This window comes from Balaenoptera ricei, chromosome 16 (genome assembly GCF_028023285.1).
Source record: "Balaenoptera ricei isolate mBalRic1 chromosome 16, mBalRic1.hap2, whole genome shotgun sequence".
NCBI lineage: Eukaryota > Metazoa > Chordata > Mammalia > Artiodactyla > Balaenopteridae > Balaenoptera > Balaenoptera ricei.
The window spans coordinates 44,734,232-44,754,395 of record NC_082654.1 but is presented as its reverse complement, the minus strand read 5'-3'; the positions used below and the strand labels follow the sequence as shown (position 1 = coordinate 44,754,395).

The 20,164-nt window shown below is 36.4% G+C and overlaps 1 long non-coding RNA gene across 1 annotated transcript in view; it reads right to left on the bottom strand.

Moving 5' to 3' along the window:
* Positions 1-3,511: 3,511 nt before the first annotated feature.
* The window catches only part of LOC132350724 (uncharacterized), a 369,839-nt gene continuing 353,186 nt past the window's right edge, over positions 3,512-20,164 (bottom strand). The window contains exons 5-7 of the long non-coding RNA XR_009497994.1: positions 12,195-12,360; positions 5,211-5,305; positions 3,512-3,610 (exon numbers count right to left, since the gene is read on the bottom strand). This is a non-coding gene — a long non-coding RNA (uncharacterized LOC132350724). The remainder of the gene's footprint in view (positions 3,611-5,210; positions 5,306-12,194; positions 12,361-20,164) is intronic.

Below are 20,164 nucleotides of genomic sequence, written 5' to 3'. Positions count from 1 at the left end.
GACCAAAAAAGGATAAAAAGAAGGTGGCACCCCAAGCCTTCAAAAAGCCCTGCCCCTTCCCTGGTAGACTAACGCATATGCTTCCCTATCATTAGCCTCAATCCTCCTTCCTTTGTCTTTACTCTTTAAAATCAAATCCCTCTCACCACATGGCAAGAAGTTGATCTGTGAACTAAGCTCCTGCTTCTCCATTCTTTGGCCACTGAATAAAGCTTGTGCTGCATCTATCTCAGCTTCGATTTAGTTATTTGGCTACTTCGAACCCGAACGGAAAAAGAACCTTTACCCACTGAAGCAGGGAACCTCAACCGGGCTAGGGCGAGTCAGCAGGACTTAATTTGGTAACAAGAGCTCTCTTCTTGGCTTGCAGATGATGGCTGCCTCCTTCTTGTTTGTTATATCTTCACATAGGGGAGAGAGGGGTGGGGGGCAGAGAGAGAGAGAGAGAGAGGAAAGAGAGAACAAATTCTCTGGTTTCTTCTTATAGGGATACAAATCCCATCATGGGGGTCTACCTCATGACCTAATTATCTCTAGCTGTGACTTTGTTTAATTAACATTTGTTAAGTAGAGCCCTGGGGTGTTAGATGGTGAGTCATGGTTCAACAAAAGACCACAAGGGAATTGAAATAGATAAGTTGATTACTCACAGGTCCTGGAGGAGGTACATAGCACACCTGGAGGGGCCATGTGGGGAGGTCAAGGAGAGACAAGAGGGAAAGGGCCAGGACATACCACTAGATAAATGAAGAAAGGGTTCAGTTGTTATGATGGGATAAAAAAATGGCTGGAACTGGCTGTCACCAAGTGGGTGGCTTTGAGAATAGTTCAGTCATTGACTTTTAGCTCATTATATGTTCATTGTTATACTAAAAATCATCCCCCACCTTATGCCATGACAGTTCCGAGATGGACCATAAGAGGGATTATTCCCTCCTACTCATTAACGTATGAAATTACTCAGTCTCTATAAACCAACAACCCCATGCCCTGGGGCCACTCTCACTTTCTGAGATGGTCTGCATTCTCCTATGGAGTGTGTATCTCTCTAATAAACCTGCTTTTGCTTTTCTTTGGGGATCTTAGTTCCCTGACCAGGGATTGAACCCAGGCCACGGCAGTGAAAGTGCCTAGTCCTAACCACTGGGCCGCCAGAGAATTCCGTTAATATGACTTCTGATGGTGTTTGTGGTGCAGGGAGAATGGGAAAATAATGTTTTTGTAAACATATCTAAAATAGTCGCCCAGGGAGAAAGACTAGTTAATTGTTGGGTCTGCCATAAAAACTTTGGCTTACAACAACCATTATAGGTACAAATAGATATATATAACAAGATCTTTACCAATTCAAACACATGGAAAAACCACCCCTCCACCGCAGCGATATGAGCTCGATAGACAATACCCCTGTCAGACCCAATTCCTTGCCTAAGTTTAACTCTTTTAAAAAATGGGACTTATAACTTTTCTGTTAATGATGGTTACTTTTGTTATCCAGAAAACCATTCATGCTTCCTGCAGGTCCAGGGACGTGACTTTTCCCTCTCCTACAACAAAGGCAGGGTGCAGGCAGAAAGAGAGCACAGCATGACTAATAAGGTACATGCTTTTATTAGTGACCACAGGTAGAATGATTTGGGGTTCCCATGCTAAGGCTAGATTGGTCAATGCAAACCAAAAAGAGTAGGATTTTGGTAAGATTCTTGGGGTGCACAACAGGAAGGCCCTGGGAGGTGGAGGAGAACGCTTATCAAAATGGTGGTTGGTAGAGTCATACCAGAAACTTACATTTACTTTTGACTCTGTGGACTGTTATTTAGGGCGTGAGCCCGCAGGAGGGGCTGGTGTCAGTTCAAAGCCACACAAAATAGATGCTGAGGCATCAACAATATGGAGTAGGTTAGCTAAACTTAACACCTCCCAAAGGCTTCATCTCCAATTACCATCACATTGGGGTTACAACTTCAACAGATGAACTTTTGGGGAAACACAGTTCAGTTCATAGAAAGTGCTTACTATGTGAAACAGATACTGTTAAAAACAAAATTCAACTAAGTAAATTTTAAAGACCTTATTGGTTTTATTCAATGATTCATGAATTGGGGGCAATCCAATCTAGCAGATAGAAAGGAGCTCCAAAGAGCTGTACAAAATGAAAGACTTTTATAGGCAGAGGGAGCAGGAACAAGGAAGTTATACTATGCAAAAAAGTAGATTGGTTATTGCAAGGTCACATGCCTTACAGGGGATGTCAGGGGTCTAACAGGCAGATTACTTAACTAATGCTGATCAGGTGACTCCTGATTGACTGGTTTAAGATTCCTTTTCTGGGAGAGCCAAAACTGTAACTAACTCAAGTTTTGGTGAAGTGGTGCTTAGTGTTAAGTGACTCTATTTGGGGCCTGTTGTCTTGTTTTTAACAATAAAGACTAAATACTGTACTTCCTTCATTGACTTTTTTTTAAGGTAACTTCAGGGCATTCTCTATCTTGTGATTTATCAATGATCACTGTTCACTACAATGCTTTGTATACCCCCCGCCCTGACAATGAGTCTTTGCTAGGAGGCAGGTTGCGAAGTTCATTGACTTTTTTGAAGACAGATTAAAGGTTTATTCTTTATATTTCTCATTAGGAAACATTCAGAGATGTTTGATGGACAAAAGGGAAAAACAGTCCAGGTACACATGTGCAAACTGTTTATTGTAGAGAATGTTCCTAATCATGGTCTTATCACCACAGGAAAAGACAGTGGTGTTCTTAGATCTTAGAAAAAATGAAAGAAAAAAGATAAATCCACTAATGGTTAGCTAATTTCTCTTTTGTAAGGAAAGTAATAAGTTCCTGAAGATGAGAGTTTTATACTTTGGATATTAGGTATTAAAGTAGCAAATATCAGAAGAATAAAGATTGAGAAAAATTCCAGGCACTCTCTTATTTTACACAAAGTTGGATAAGTCAGGTTACATCTCTGTATCACAAAGTTACCATATGCAATTAAGGATGGTAATGCCTAGTATTTTTTGCACATATCTTAGGCACAATAAGCATTCTATGCAAAGTTTTTGTATACTTCCAAAAACCCACGTCAGGTTCTGCAAATATGCGACTTTATCCAGCATTGAATCCTCTATACTCTAGATTGGTATATTCTTTGCAGCACTGACATGTTGTTTGGTATAAGCAAGAAATTCTCACTCACCTAGGGCATCCAAGTGTGACAACTGTGCTGAATGATTATGAAGTGTTTGGAACTCTAGTTGTTTAACTTTGCACCTGGAACAATATGGCCAAAAAAGAAAGACTTTTATGACACCAAATCTATGCTCTTACTTACCACCTTATATAGATTCATTAATAAAAAGGGGATTTTTAATATTTGACTTGGTAGGTCATTAGCACATATTAACTGAAGAATTTTATTTTCTAAGCAGAAAAAAAATAGCCAATATTTTCTTAATATTTATTATTATGGTTAATTTTATGTGTCAACTTGATTGTGCTAAGGGATGCTCAGATAGCTAGTAAAATATTATTTCTGCTTCTGTTTGTGAAGGTGTCTCCGGAAGAAATTAGCATTTGAATCAGGCATCATCCAATCCATTTAGGACCTGAATAGAACAAAAAGACAGATGAAGGGTGAGTTCTTTCTCTTTGCTTAAGCTCAGTCATCCATCTTCTTCTGTTCTTGGACATCAATGTTCCTAATTTTTGGACTTTTGAACTCAGATTTGGACTTACACCATCACTCTCCCCAATTCTCAGACTGAATTACATCACCAGTTTTCCTGATTCTTTAGCTTGCAGATGGCATATGGTGGACTTCTCAGCCTCCATAACCATGTAAGTCAATTTTATAATAAATCTCCTCTCATACATATCTCTATATATCTAATTGATTCTTTTTTCTGGAGAACCCTGACTCATAGAGCTCAAAGTCATTGAGCTATGAGAAAAATTTTTCTCAATTATTTTTCAAAGCCTTCTAATTATATTTTGATTCTTAAAAAATAGACCCCAAAATCTCCACTTCAACTCTTGTTGACCTTCCCATCTTGCCTTTCTCCTGTATTTCAGGAAATGGATTTCTGGGGAGTGTTAAGTGGCTCTGAGCGATGGGCAAGACATGAAAATAAGACTTGATTTCTTTCTCTTTCTTTTCTTTTCTTTTCTTTTCTTTTCTTTTCTTTTCTTTCTTTCTTTCTTTCTTTCTTTCTTTCTTTCCTTCCTTCCTTCTTTCTTTCCTTCCTTCCTTCCTACTTACTTTCTTCTCTTTCTTTCTTTCTTCCTTCCTTCCTTTTCTCCCTTCCTCCCTTCCTTCCTTCCTTCCTCCCTTCCTTCCTTCCTTCCTTCCATTCTTTTGTTCTTTCTTTCTTGCGTGGGGGGAATGCCTCTCACTCAAAGCATTGCACATAAAAACACATGCATACACACAATGTTCTCTATTTTTAGAGAACATACTCAATTATATATTTTGCTGTTATAACTAGGCCTCATAGAATTCACTGAAATAAATCATTACTTACCTACCATCTAATTAGGAGAATACTGCTGCTCTTAAAATCATAAGCATGGTTGATGAATGTCAGAGACAGTAGATGTGGGTACAAAAAAACACATCAGTCCACCTTTCCTCATTTCATTCTATACCAAAACTAACTACTTTCTTTAATTTAATTTTGCTCTAAACCAAGACTGGATTTTCCATTTTGAGTCCATGGTATTTCAGATAGACATTTGGAGATTAGGGCAAGGTTCAAGAAGATAATTGGGAGGAAAGGACTACCTTTTATAAAGCACACTCTCAGGCTGATCAATAAGTCAACATTTTCTCTCAGCATTTAACAGAATAAAAAATTGTTGTATTTCTTATTTTCAGTCATTTCCTAGTAGGATATGAAGTACACTGGGCTTCATGAATAATGATTTTGGAAATGGGCAAGTTTCTTTATTATTAAAGAAGGAAGGAACTTTGTCTCTCTTGTTCCTTGCTGCATCCTCATAACCTAGGAGAGAACTTGGATTATATTAAGTACAGGCATATCTTGGCAATAGTGAGGGTTCAGTTCCAGACCACTGCAATAAACTGAATATTGCAATAAAGCAAGTCACACAGTTTTTGTTTCCCAGTGCATATAAAAGTTATGTTTATACTATACTATAGTCAATAAGCATGCAAAAGCATTATGTCTTTAAAAACCATGTACATACCTTAATTAAAAAATAATGCTGTTGGAAAACTGGTGCCGATAGACTTGCTCCATGTAGGGTGTCCACAAACATTCAATTTGTAAAAAACACAACATCTGAAAAGCACAATAAAGCAAAGCACAATAAAATGAGGTATGCCTATACTTAATGCACGTTAATGATTGATTGACATTCTGACAATCAGTCTATGCAGGAATAAACTAAAGTCTTGGGAAGCTATGAGTAGGCAGGTTCTAGTTTTCTAGATGAATCATGGGAGTGTAATCTGAGCACTACCCTGTAGAAGATGCATATGCAATGTATCATTGCTTTTCTCTGCAATTGATAAAACTGGCATAAATAGAATTAGAATAGAACCTCTTTTTAACATATAATCAAATAATGAAACTAAACAATAATCATCAATGGGCACTGATATTACAAAAAAGTGAAACAACTAGGTAATATTTACCTCTTGATCGATGCACATAACACCGGTATGACATAGTGTACCAAAAAGAAAAGAAAGAAAGAAAAAAAAAAAAGGACCTGAAACAAATAGACTGAGTCTATATATAAATCTAACTACCTAACAGTTTAGAGAAAGTGCAGGGGTGTATAAAATGATACCTCATAGCATGTAATTAGCAAAATTCAGAATGTGAGAACACTATAGGAAAAATGATCCAATATCTTTAATAAATTAATTAAAACAGAAAAAAGAGGGAACGAACATGTATGTTAAGCTGAGACTTAGCTAAATGCTGGTGCATGAACTTTCTTTGGACAAAATTGGAAAAATTTGAATGTTGGTAGCATATTTAATTGTATTAATTACTTATATTTTACTACTGTTTTTAAAGTATTATTGAAGTTATGTTATCTTAAAAAGTCATTTCCTTTCAATGTAAGCACATACATAATCAAAGAAAAACTGTGTAATTTGTAGAATTAACTTCAAAACAATCCAGTTTAGAAGCATAAAACAAGATTGTGGATTTTTTGATAGCTTGGTAATGACTACGTGGGGGTTCATTGTCCTATTTGCTCTAGTTTTGTTTATGTTTGAAGTTTTTCCACTGGAAGACAAACATAATATTAGAACGATGATTGTCAGCATTATCTTCAGGGGGAAAAAGCTTATTAGGAGCCTAGCTGTATAACAAACCGTCATATATATATATATATATATATATATATATATATATATATATATACATACACACACACACACACACACACACACACACACATACACACACACCTTCTGGGCTTCATGAATAACGATTTTGGAAATGGGCAAGTTTCTTTATTATTAAAATAAATAACTCCTCTGGCAATTTTAATGTGTTGCCAGAAAACTGAAATTAAATAAATCTAAACCTCCCTATCTAATATCTAGCTTACAGAAAATGTAAGGGGCAGGGGAACATGTTAAATAACACCCTGAGTATGCAATCAATAAAATCCACAATAAAGGAACTTTAGAGTACAATTGATGCAGTAGTATTTTTCAAAAACAACGTAATAAACAAAAGGTGGTGGTTGAGTAGAGACACATCAGTCAAATGCAATATGTAAATATTGTTTAATCAATTCACATGCTATTCTCATCTCTGTGGGGAAAACACAAAAGGAAGAAAACATTGGAGACTGTTTTTTTCATTCTGATTACAATCATTCTAACCCTTAATTACCTTGTTTTTCCCCCAACAGAGACATATTTATAATCAATTCTTTATCTACTGAGCATTATCTGACTTTCAGTAAGCCACATAATCCTAGATAAGCCACATAACACTTACCACAACCTAATTTTTGTAGGAGGTATTCCTGCAGGGGGAGTCATATGCAATATTTTAGTAATAAACAGCCTTGCTCATTGCCCAGGAGAACACAAGCATTTTTTTTTGCAACGTCCCAAGGCTTTTGAGAAATGCCCTACAAGTAGTAGGTGCTTAATGAATGTTCGCTGAATAACTACATAAATTGAAAAATAAATGAAGCTTCTCATCATTAGTAAGCATAAAACTTCTATAAGTTTAGCAGCAAGATCAGTCTTTTTTAGGAAGTGAAGTGGTGGTCTAATAACTGATATAAGGAGAATTAAGTGCACAAATTAAATATTGCCACATAACAAACAACTCAAAACTTAATAGCTTGAAACAACAATAATAAACATGGCTCAGGAGTCTACAGCTCACTTGAGTTTGCTTATATAACTTATATAAGTTTACAACTTCACTAAATTTAAAAGTGATACACAATTGTTTGGTGGGTGGGGTAGAGTTGCTTTACAATGTTGTGTTAGTTTCTGCTGTACAACTAAGTGAATCAGCTATAGGTATACATATATCCTCTCCCTCTTGGACCTCCCTCCCACCCCCTCTCCCATCCCATCCATCTAGGTCACCACAGAACACTGAGCTGAGCTTCCTGTGCTATACAGCAGGTTCCCACTAGCTGTTTTACACATGGTAGTGTATATACGTCAATCCCAATCTCCCAATTCATCCCACCCCCCACTTCTGCACCCCATGTCCACATGTCTGTTCTCTATGTCTGCGTCTCTATTCCTGCCCTGAAAATAGGTTCATCTGTACCATTTTTCTAGATTCCACATATATGCGTTAATATATGATATTTGTTTTTCTTTTTCTGACTTACTTCACTCTGTATCACAGACTCTAGGTCCATCTACGTCTCTACAAATGATCCAATTTCGTTCCTTTTCGTGGCTGAGTAATATTCCATTGTATATATGTACCACATCTTCTTTATCCATTCATCTGTCGATGGACACTTATGAAGTGTCCATGTCCTGGCTATTGTAAATAGTGCTGCAATGAATATTGGGGTGCATGTGTCTTCACAAATTTTTATCTAATATACCATTCATGTTTCAATTTTGTCACTTGGCTCAATGTGTTTCATTGTATTTGTTTTCCTCCAGTATGTGATGTTGGAATAGGTCATTGAAAGGATGTGACCATCAGTTGTCCCATGAGCTGGACCTGGGCAATCAAAGCCTCCTCACCCCCTCCCCTCTCCTTGGAGTGTATGTTCTACCAATAGTGGGAGCCGTTTCAAGGATGCAGCCTTGAGAGAGCACTGTGTTGTTGAGATCATCTGGATGGTATATGTGACTGAATCCAGTTAAGGTCTCTGTATAAACTTTTAAGATTCTGGCAGGCAGGTGTAGTGATCTACTCGTCTTATGGCCACCCAAGACAAGCCTCATATATAAGTTCTCTTGCTTGTTAAACCTGCCACCTATCAATCTTGAGGGGTCTGCCTCTTTCTTCAGTCTCTTTTTGCTGTTTGTGTTCAGGGGTCAGGACCAACACGCAAGGCCCTGCATGTAAGTGTCATGTCTTCATCTATTTTGATCGTTAAAGTTTCACACAGCCTTTTTTGCTCCTACAATATTGATATAGTTAAAGAATACATTCTATTTTGGGTCTGTCTAAAGCTTTCTCAGTACTAGAATCAGATGCATTTCTCGCCTGAATACCTTATAAGAATTATCTTGTCTTTGTTAGAATATCATACCTGGAGGTGTCCATCTATGCTTCATTGATGATTTAATTATTGATTGCCTGTTTGATTTCTCAACTTTGTAGCTACTATTTTTTTTTCCCCTTGCAACTTATTAGTGATCTGTAGAGTGACATTTTAAGATCATGTAAGATATATTATTTTATCTTCTTAGCCTATTGCTTTTTTATTATTATGTAATATTATTTCTCATTATTTTCAATTTTTCCTTGAGCTCTATTTTTATCCTAAAATATTTTTGCTACATCAGATTTTATGAATCAAATATTGATGAATACTTATTGATTTTTTTGATGAAATGATCGATTTCCTATTATGTCCACCTTAGATATTTTCTTCATTTTGAAAATTTCGTTTTATATTTCTCTCTTGCAAATGAACTATAAGGCAAATTTTCTTTGTCCAACTAGTGATTGAAAAATTACACTAGTTGGGATTCCTTATATCTTTAGAATTCTTACCATATTTATAATTTTTGCTTTCTGTTTACCCACCCCTTTTACCTTTTTCTTCTTTCCTGACTTTTCTTCAACTTTCTTTTCCATATATTCTTCCCTTCTACTTTCTACATTTCTCATTATAAACTGTAAAATATGTTACTGCATGGTTATTCTTTAAAATCCTACATACATAGCCATAAATACTTATTATGATGTGAAAAATAATTCACTACTTTTGTCATCTTCAGAAACACAATCTAGATGTTATCAAGCTTTAACTATCAGGGAAACACTTTTTTTTTTTTTTTTTTTAAGAATACTCTTTTTTTTTTTTTTAATTTTATTTATTTATTTATTTTTGGCTGTGTTGGGTCTTCGTTTCTGTGCGAGGGCTTTCTCTAGTTGCAGCAAGCAGGGTCCACTCTTCATCGCGGTGCGCGGGCTTCTCACTATCATGGCCTCTCTTGTTGCGGAGCACAGGCTCCAGATGTGCAGGCTCAGCAACTGTGGCTCACGGGCCTAGCTGCTCTGCGGCATGGGGGATCCTCCCAGACCAGGGCTCGAACCCGTGTCCCCTGCATTGGCAGGCAGATTCTCAACCACTGCGCCACCAGGGAAGCCCCAGGGAAAAACTTTTATGCTCACTTCTATCTTCTATCTTCTATTGTTTTACTACATCATTAGTTTTAACTTAAAAGAAGTTTCTTAACACTAAATATGTTCACGTTTCTTGGAATTTTAGTGTTCAAGCTTCACTTTAACTGCATTTTTTTTTCTTTTGGTCTATTGCTTCTTTCCTTTCCTCTAATCTTTCCTCTTTCCCCCCCTTCCCTTTGTTAAGTTTCTTCCATTCTCTCTAACAGACCTTAGTTCAGAACCCAGTCTCTTAAAGGCATTTTAAAAAATGATGCCCTTGGATGATGTGAAGATACTGTAGATTCATTCACAAGTCTAGTTGGTAACTTGGCTTAGTTCTGTTCACAACGCTACATCTTTATATTCCAGAGACGCCTGGTTATAGCTTAAAACAGAGATTTGGTTTCAGGATCCTTCTGGGAATTACAATGTTTAACCTCACTTTCTGGATTTACCTAGTGAGCCAGGCTTGCCTCGCCATCCAAGAGAATACCCTTAACTATTGTTACCTGGTAGAAGCCCAATTCCCAGCTGCCACTGGCTGCCTCCAGACCCTGAGCCCACAAGATCAATGGTTTACCTCTAATTATTTCTTGTCACTTTTATATATGTTTAATTTCTGTCTTTGTTTGGATCCAGCTATGCCATTTTCATATTATAATAACCCACCGTTATAATTGCTAGTTATACTGACCTTATCCTTTGAGTTTCTCTGTTCTTTTTAGATCTTGGCTACTTTATTATCTCCTGGGCCTTGGTTTGTAACCATTGTTTGTAACACCACAGATACACTTTGTGGCCCTCAAATTAGCCTCTTAAAGCCAACACATTCTTCTTGGTTTTAGTGAACAGAAAGAATTTGTTGATTCTATAATTCTGGCCCCTTGAATGGCAGGAGTCCTTTGACAGGTAGAAATCAGAGCTATCAATTCTCTTATTTTAGTTGAAGTTTCTTTAATTAGCAATAGGTTATATTATTCTTATGAATTGCATATTCCCTAAAGTCTTTGAAAAGGGAAATAAAAGTCTTTTGTATGTAAAAGAGTTATCAAATTATAATTTTTTTCTTCCAGAATGATTGAAATGAAATTTTCTAAGTGTGAGCATAATGGCCAATTATTCTGAGCAATTATCTTTTATTTTGTTTCTTCTCCAGAGTCTACATCATAGTGTGGCTAGAATCGTCATTTGCTTCATTTATTTGTTTCTTATTTTGTGGCAAACTGGTTCTATTTCTCTTTTTTTCCCCCCAGTTTGCTAATGCCCTAATATTTAAATGTTTGTTAATAGTTTAAGATTTTCTTGATTAAATAGTTTTAATCAAAACTATTTTAATCAAAACTATTTTCTTGATTAAATAGTTTTAAATTTTTATTTAATTTTTTTTGGTCATATGTTATGGTACTTCTTATCCATTATTGCTGTTAAAATGCAGGTTTCATTAGGTTAATGAAAGAATCTACTGACATTCAGGATCCCATGTCTGTGGACTAGTTGGTTAAATTACCTAAGTAAAACATAGCTGAGATAATAATTTTAGAGAAATTAGACACAGAATGGGAGAGTTTGGATTAAGAGCTTTAATAAATTTCTCTCCTCTTAGAGTGCAGTTGCGGGATTAAAGGGAATTTCATAGAGCTGGGATTTGTTAGAAAGTTACTGAATGCTAAAAGAAAGATGATAAAAAGGGGAAAGGCAAGGGTTCAGGTTCATCTGGGCAAGATGAATAGGTAGATAATTTCCTTCAATGTTTTGCCAGAGTTTGCCTAGTTGACTTTACAATTTTATATAGCTTTGGGTCTTATTTACGATGTTCTGAGTGGATTTTTATAAAAATGGAAATAGTTGCTCATACTTTGCATAAGATTTGAAGTTTTCAGTGTAACAGTGACAATAACATACTAGCTCACAGTCATTGAGCATTTACTATATGCAATGCCCTGTGCTCAGCATTTGCAATATATACCTACCCCATGAAGTAGCTGCTCTGAGCAAAACAGCTAGTAAGCGGCAGGGCCAGGAGTCAATTCTAGGTCTGTGAACAAGAAATGTTTCCTCATTCTCTCATGCCCTTTCTATAAGTACTTTACACATTTATGATGATGTACCCTGTAGCCTTTCTGAACTCTGTAAATCTACTCATCCAGACACAGCAGTTTGAATCTTAGTTGGATGCCTGAGAATGTGAAATTGATGGTTGGTGGCACTGGTGCCGGGAGAACATGTAGCTTTAGAGCTAGAAAAGCTACTTTCTATCATATAATTGGAGAGCCAAAAAGAGTGACTGACCCTTGAGAAGGAGGTGTTATTCATCACACTATCCTAGATAAGTATCCCTTATCATGGTAGTAAATAATCCAGGTAGGCTTACCTTAAACCTTGGAAGGATTCCTGTCTCCAGGGAACGAGATGTTGCCAGAGCGGCTGCAGCAGAGTGTGTCAGAAAGGAAGAGCCAGCCCGCAGAGATGAGTCCAACACCAGACGGGGCTGCTCAGAGAACTGGATCTGCATCTGACTGACAGATGGCAGTCAAAGCCTGACAAAGAAGAAATAAATATCAACGTGGCTGATTTGAGACACCAGGCGTTTAGACCCTGGGGAAATCCTATCAGCACATCTCTGAGGAATGCTTTACTAGTTTAGATATTTAACAAGAACACAGAGGTTTTCATTGAGATGAGGATGATGCATAGAAAATGTACCCTGGAGCCCATCTCTAAGATTTGTCTCAGTTAAGCCCAGTTCAGTTGCCTTTTACAGTGACCACAGAGGGAGGATTGTGATTAAAAAACCAAAGGGGTATTTTATAAAACTCTCTATAAGATATCTGGGTATAAACAGCCATCATGTAATAATTTTTAAAAAAACCAACACTGATTATTAATATTATTCTACTAACATAAGAGCACCAAACAAGAAAATGAAGAAACTCTGCCAAGGACACTATGCTGTTTTGACATCTTGTGAGATCTATTGTCTCAAAATTGTAGGGCGCCATTCCTATCAAGCCCATAAATGTTTTATTTTGCTTACAGAAGATGGAGAATATTTTTAAAATATTTTAACTATGAAATAGAGAACATATACAGGAAAGTACATAAAACAAATTTACATTTTAACAAATAGACATAATAGCCAAGAAATATAACACTTCCAACATTCCATAAGACCACAGTTAGTACACTTTCCCCACATAGGGTAACTACTACCTTAAATTTGCTTTCCTTGTAGTTTTAGTGACTATGTATGCCCTCAAAAATATATAGTTTAGTTTTGCTTTTTAAATACTTTATGTGAAGGTAATATATATTTAAATGGGATATCTTTTTTTATACCTTTTTTCTTTCCCGCAACAGTGCTTATAGGATTTGAGAAAGACATATTCATGTAATTAATATAATTTGTTATTTACCAGGTTACTGTACTGAAGCTTCAAATCAAAGTGTAGGGTGGAAAAATCAAGGTATCAACTAAGGTACAAATTTATGGAAAGATTTTTTCTGGGGCAATGGGGGACTCTGTATTACACATCTCTCAATCTTACAAGCTATGGTAATTGCCATTACAAAGTTTAACATGCTAGAATAATTTATATTTGTGAATGTATGGTTGGATGGTTGTCTCCCAAATGGCAATATGTAATGGACTTTCAGTCCCAAGATTGGAGTCAATTTTTTTTAGATCCCAAAGAAGATTCTTTATTTTTACCTCCTCCTTTCTGCTATTCAATTAGTATGTGTACTTCTGGGTACCTTCAAAAACAAACAAACAAAAAAAAGCAAACAAAACAAAACTTGCTTGAATAAGATACCAAGTGATTTGGATAGAGTTACCCTACATCAGATATCAGATTCATCAAGAGTAGCTACTAAAATATACATTAAAAAAAAAGTATAAGAAAAAAAATGTTGTATATGTGAAGCTTGCATATACAACCTGAGTTTCTCTTGACCACTCCAACTTATGAATAGTAAGGATTCACAGTTTCAGTAATAATTTAATTCATCTAACATTCACCTGTACTTTTAATGCAATATTTTAGTCCACCTTAGGGTCACCTCCAGGTATTTCTGGGAAGTATACTCAAGTATTTCTTGAGGGGTCTGACATCCTCTCTTCCTGCTAAGCAATAGTGCTGTGCCATTGTCTCCTGCCCAACATTCACAGATCGCTGCTTTGTTCATTGGACAGCAATATCATCTTACAGAGATGAGGAAGCATTTTCCTTAGGATGGTAAACTCTTTGGTGTTCTGTTGCAAAGTGAATCCTAGCATTCCTTTTGTTTTACTTAGTGTTAGTTCATAACCATCCTCATCATCCTCCTCCTCATCATTTTATGCTTATTTACCCTAAAGCTGCTGTACAGAATTTTTAGTGAACAAGGTTTTTAAATTTTTATCTACAGATTTATTGTGGTTTGTAGGCCTAAGATACGAAGCAATGAGGGGCTGATCTATTCTGGAAGACAAATATTAGTGACAAAGACAAAGATGTGCTCAAAATTGACCCTTTTCTCTGAAGACTAAGACTTTCTTATTCAGTCAGATAAGATGAGTTCTTTCCTGAGACTTAGTACAAACTCAGAAGACTCTTTAGTCTTCATGCCACATACCAGTCTGACAAATGCTCTAGAGATTTCTTAATCCAATGGGTGCAGGATTAGCTCAAGTGGGATGCAAACTGTGCAGACATTTGCTATGTTGTTTTTTTTTTAATTTTTATTGGAGTATAGTTGATTTACAATGTTGTGTTAGTTTCAGGTGCACAGCAAAGTGAATCAGCCATAGATATATACATATCCACTCCTTTTTAGATTCTTTTCCCATATAGGTCATAACAGAGTATTAAGTAGAGTTCCCTGTGCTATACAGTAGGTCCTTATTAGTTATCTATTTTATATGTAGTAGTGGGTTCTATGGTTTTAACTGAGTCCACCATTGAGAGGTTGGAGATATGCTACAGTATATGTTTCCATGGCTACCAGCAAGCTCTTTCACTTATTTGCCTTTCTGTTTGTGAGAGTTCAGTTCTAACTTTATTAAAATAGGGCAAAAAATAAGGTAAGAAGTAGACTAAGGGATAGGTGACTCTGGCCAAACACATAGTTGAAGAGGCCAAGTAGTCAATATGAATAAAACACATACTGTGTTCACAATAATACTGATCCAATAATATTTTCACTAGAAATTCTGCTATATTATTCTAGTACACATTTTGCTACTACAAATACATGTTGGGGAAGTATGGTGCAATGGAAATGAAACTTGGTTTTGAGTCCTATCTCTGCCATTGCCTTCCTGTATCACCATGTGCTGCCCATTTCTCCTTTCCTGGCCTAAGTTCTTAACTATCAAAAAAATGAAAGTTTGAGGTAAGTGATAGTTTGAGGTCTATATAGTCGTCACAGTCTATGAAACCCACCATTTCGCATGCTGAACCAATCTACTGAAAATTATACTTAGATCTGTCAGTGAAAGTAGAATACAGAATTTTTTGCCTTTTAATCACCATTTAAAATACTTGGTCCACACAAGAGAAAGTAAGTTTTTCACAGAAAAGTTAAGCTTTTGGAAAATCACATGGTATATACTGAAGAACATTAGACATTTATACACTGTATTTTCTTGCATTGATACGACCAACATTTCTTTATACTATAAAATTTACAGTACTAATATAGAAGACCAAAAGTGCCTCTTTCAAATCAGATACAAAGCTGACGTTCATATCAAAGAGTTTGCTTTTCTTACGCATTTTTTAAGCCAACAACACTGTATTGACATTGAGGAATCATGAAAGATGAAGAGAACGATGAGGGTAGAGTAGCATTCTTCATCTTATTGCTAATAAACAGCCAATTGTTTATTAAAACTCCCTTTGACTTTAATCTGGAATAAGTGGATTTTAAATATGATTCATCCAGACACAGCTTCTACTGGGTTGGCCAAAAAGTTTGTGTTTTTCCATAAGAACTTACAGAAAAACCAAAACGAACTTTTTGGCCAACCCCCGGTCGACTCATAACTGTTGTCTTGGAATTAATATGTCAGCAGTGCTAAATGTGTTTTTCTAATGCTCAGAGGTCCTTAGGAGCTGACTGCTAGAATATTAAGCATTTTAAGTTATTTAATTCAATCCCTTGGTCTGATTCCTCCTGCTCTGGTAAGATAAGTACCTGACCTAGGTGACGTAAAACAGTTTATTGCTGAATTCCTGAACTACGGAATTCCCTAGAAGAATCCAGGAAAGCGGTGATGATTTTAAATTAACAATGATGATTTTAAATTAACCTCGAGATAGCTGAATTTAATAAAATGAAATGGCATAATTACTAGCCAAATGAAAACATGTTTTATATGCGCTGAAATCATTAAAGGTAGTTGTGATTTTAAAAGAAAGTCACAAATACAGGTACATGTGGAGAGAATAAGCTTTTTATTGGGTCCTTAAAATAATTTATCATCTGATACATAGGTATATTGAGAAAGAAAAATATTTGTTTCATACCTCCTTAAAAATGTATTTCTGAATTTAGGGTAATAAATCTTTTGCATACTAAGTCATTGTAATTCCACATTTCTCTGCAATGTTCTCCATGAACTCAAAAAACCATGCTAAGGTAAGAATTTTTTTGCAAGTTTTTTGTTCTGAATTTCAAAATTTAAGATTTGGGAGAGAGTTTAGTGATCACTGAAAAAAGATTGTTGTCAATAAAAGAGTAATTTGTATTTTAAGCCATAATCACATAAGAGCTTCTGCTACTGCTGAGAGCTATTGATTGCAGCCTGAAGGGTTCACTCTTTGTTTTTTTAAGGTCTTACAACCATTGCTTTCTGTTGTTAATGAGGCTGAGTTCCATTCTGTGACCCATGCACAGCTCTCACTGATGTGGATGATTGAAAGCTGTTTCCTTCATGAAACTCCCTTGGGTTCCCTGACCTGCACTATGTAATCACTAGGGAATCATACCATACAGAGAAACTTCAGTTCTTTTTGAAGATTGTTACTGCATAAGGTGTATTTAATTAATTGCAATTACTGTTAAATTTAACCTGATATATGAAAAGGGTCATTTGTAGTATCAATACCATATATTCTAAGCAAAGGCATGCTAGTGCCTTTAGAGAGATGCTAGTGTGCAATTGTATCGGTCAAGAAGACTAGGTTATGCTGCAGTTATAAATAATCCTTACATCTTGAGGGCTAAGTAAAAACAAGTGTTAATTTCTTGCTCACACTGAATGTCCATCATTGGCTGGCTGGAGGGCATCCTCTCTGTTTTCTTCATTTTGAGAAAAAGGCTAAAGAAATAATCAACATCTGAAATGTCACAGGTTGTGTGAATGAAAAATATTGCCTGCCATATCAGTAAACAAAGGCTGTTGCAGCCATCCAGCCATCACATTACAGCCTCCCAGTGGCCGGTGAGCCCTGAGGGAACTCAGGATGGAAACAAATGGCCACTGCTCCAGTCACCCCCACCCCCTACCCTGTACAGTGCAGCCTGAGGAGACTCATGATGAGAAAACAGAGGACACTGGCCCCAGATATCTGAGGTGCATATCAAAGGAATGATTTCAGTGAGCCCAGACTCTTGCATCTTCTCATACATAGAAAAGCACTAAATTCCTTAACTTGAGATATCTGGTTTTCTTTAATTAACAGTAATCTTTTGATGTTCCAGCAACTTGGTCTTTTGTTGCAAAACCTCCTATGTATCCTGGCTCCACCTTTGCCTCTTCGGATCAACCTCTTGGAATTATCTGACATGCTGTGTCCCAGGCTTAAGTCCTCAGTTTTGTCAGCCAAATAAAACATAACTCTCAACTTCTAGGTTGTGCATTTTTTTCAGTTGACAGTTGCCAAGATAGAGAAAAAGAAAACATGAACTTGTGTCCTGGCTCTTAAAACTTCCATCCAGAAGTGACATAAGACTCTGCTCACATTTTATTGGCCAAACAAAATTATATGGCCATATTTGCCTTGAATGAGGGCAATGAAAATATTTGTTCATAAATATTTTGCAATGACTACTAGAGTTATGTGCATATTAGTGTACTATTTAGGAATGTTTTTTCTGAGGATTAGTGACTGTGGGTAGAAATTTACATGCCTTAATTTTATGGAAGGATTACTCAGGATTTATCCAAGGCAGTGTATAAGTGCACACTATAATAAGCTTTGTTAAAACAGAATCTGGAACCTCTGATGATTACTAGAAATGCCCATTTTAGGCACCAAAATCTTCATTATAGTTGCCCTTTGAGTTATTCTGGTTTTGATATCTATTTTTAAAATGTTTGGAGGGATTATTTAATTTGGGATTTTAATGATACGAAAGTATTCACTGTTAATTGTTGAACACAGAGCCTATAAAGAGAATCTTGAACAGTTTACTGAACCAGTTAATATTAATAGATATGTGCATCAAACTAAAACTGATGAGCCGTCTCCTCCTGTTTCCATTTCAAATCCTAGCAAAAACCTTGATGAGGAATGGCTAGAGCCCCTCAGTCTCTTCATTATCCTAATTTTACTTTCAGGCTATCTCTTCCTTTATGCAGTTTTAGCTATACATATTGCATTGTTTGCATGTTATCAAGGCTTTCAGTGTTAATTCTGAAAATTCCTAGTATCTCCAGCTGCGTCAGACTTGACTAGAGACCTAAGCAACACCACTTTATGACTTGCATACTTCTGCTCACTGAAAATAATTTAAAGTTTTCTTTTGTCCAATACACTCTGAGAAATGCCTGCTGGTGCCTTCTCTCTATTTGATTTGCTTTCCTCTGTATTTCTCTCGATCACCTCAATTACTTCCACTGTGTCTCCTCTACAGTTCTTGACATTTTTTGTGTGTGGAAGAGATCAGTTTTCATGTTGTGAACATGACCTCAGAAACACTGCCTTTCATTGCTTGAAAATCCCACTCTGGGACAATAGGTAGGTTGCATTATAAAATACCTTGCCTGAATACAAACATTTTAGGTCTTTTTTTGTATAATGGTTCAATGACTCTTGTGGGTAAGCTCCATTTGTTCCAAAGCTAATACTATTGATGTATAATACTATTTATCTAGTTCATCAATTTGCAAACAACATTTTCTATGATATTTGAACATTTTCTCTGGGCTCCTAGTCCTAGAGAATCTGTTTGAATCTGTTTTAAGTAGGATCCTAGGAACTATTTTTAACAAAGTTATTCAAGATATTCTCATGACACCACTGCCTTTCATCTAGATATATTATCCCAAGGATGTAATCTAACTGTTGTGTGTTTCTTGTTGTGAATGAAAAAACTAAAGCACATGCAGCAAAATATAGAAATCAAGATCTTAGAGTACAGCAGAGGCAAATCCTAGCTATGACATAACAATTGTGTGATCATGGGTGACTCATGGGTGAGTTACTGACCTCTAGTTTCCTCACCTTGCTGACCTCCAGTTTCCTCATCTGTGAAAGTAGGAAGATCTTACAGGGAAGTTGAAATATTTAAGTGAGTCCATATACATAAAGTATTTAGCACATTTCTTGGCACATATTAAGAATCAATAGTGATTGTTTTTATTGTCTTTGACATTTTTTCCTTTGTTCTCATCTTTCTGGGCCTCTTGGCTAGATCTCACACAAAAAATAAATTCAATAAATTATGGGAGAAAACTGCCACAAATATATTTGGGTTTTTTTTTGTATCATATCATATGGTTCTTCTCTTGAGGTTCCATCAGTGGCTCTATCTATTAGCACTTACAGCCGATGATGTTGGTGCCCTACCCAGATACCTTTATTGAGCTGGCACACCATGTCTCAGCTGTCTGTTTTAGCTGCCAGTAGTTCCCACCTTCACCTCTCCTGGAGAATAGCCTTTGGCTGAATGAGCCACCTTTCTTGGAGTTGTCTAGTAAGTTACACCCTCTTCTCCCTCTCTTCATGGCTGATGCCGGGTATAACATCAGCTTTCTTGCCTCTGGGCAAGACACAACTCATGCTCCAGAGCTATACTTGGAATCAGTCTGAGATTAAAACTTCCAAAATCACATATTTGCTGTATTGCTTTCCCTGACCTGTCCTGTTTCCCTTGCCCCATTGCAGGTTTCTCCTGAGGACATCCCTTCAATAAATCCCTAATCAGGCTCTGCCTCTAGGGAACTTGACCCAAGACAATGCTCATAGTGTTTTCTTGGCAAGACAGGCTCAGGGTCAGGAATACCACCAAAGAGAAAACCACTGGATTCTTTAACATGGCACCTCAGCATGAATCACCTATTACATTGTCTGACATATGGCAAAGATTCAAACATACTTGTTTAATGAATACAAAAGAGTCCTTCATTAAATG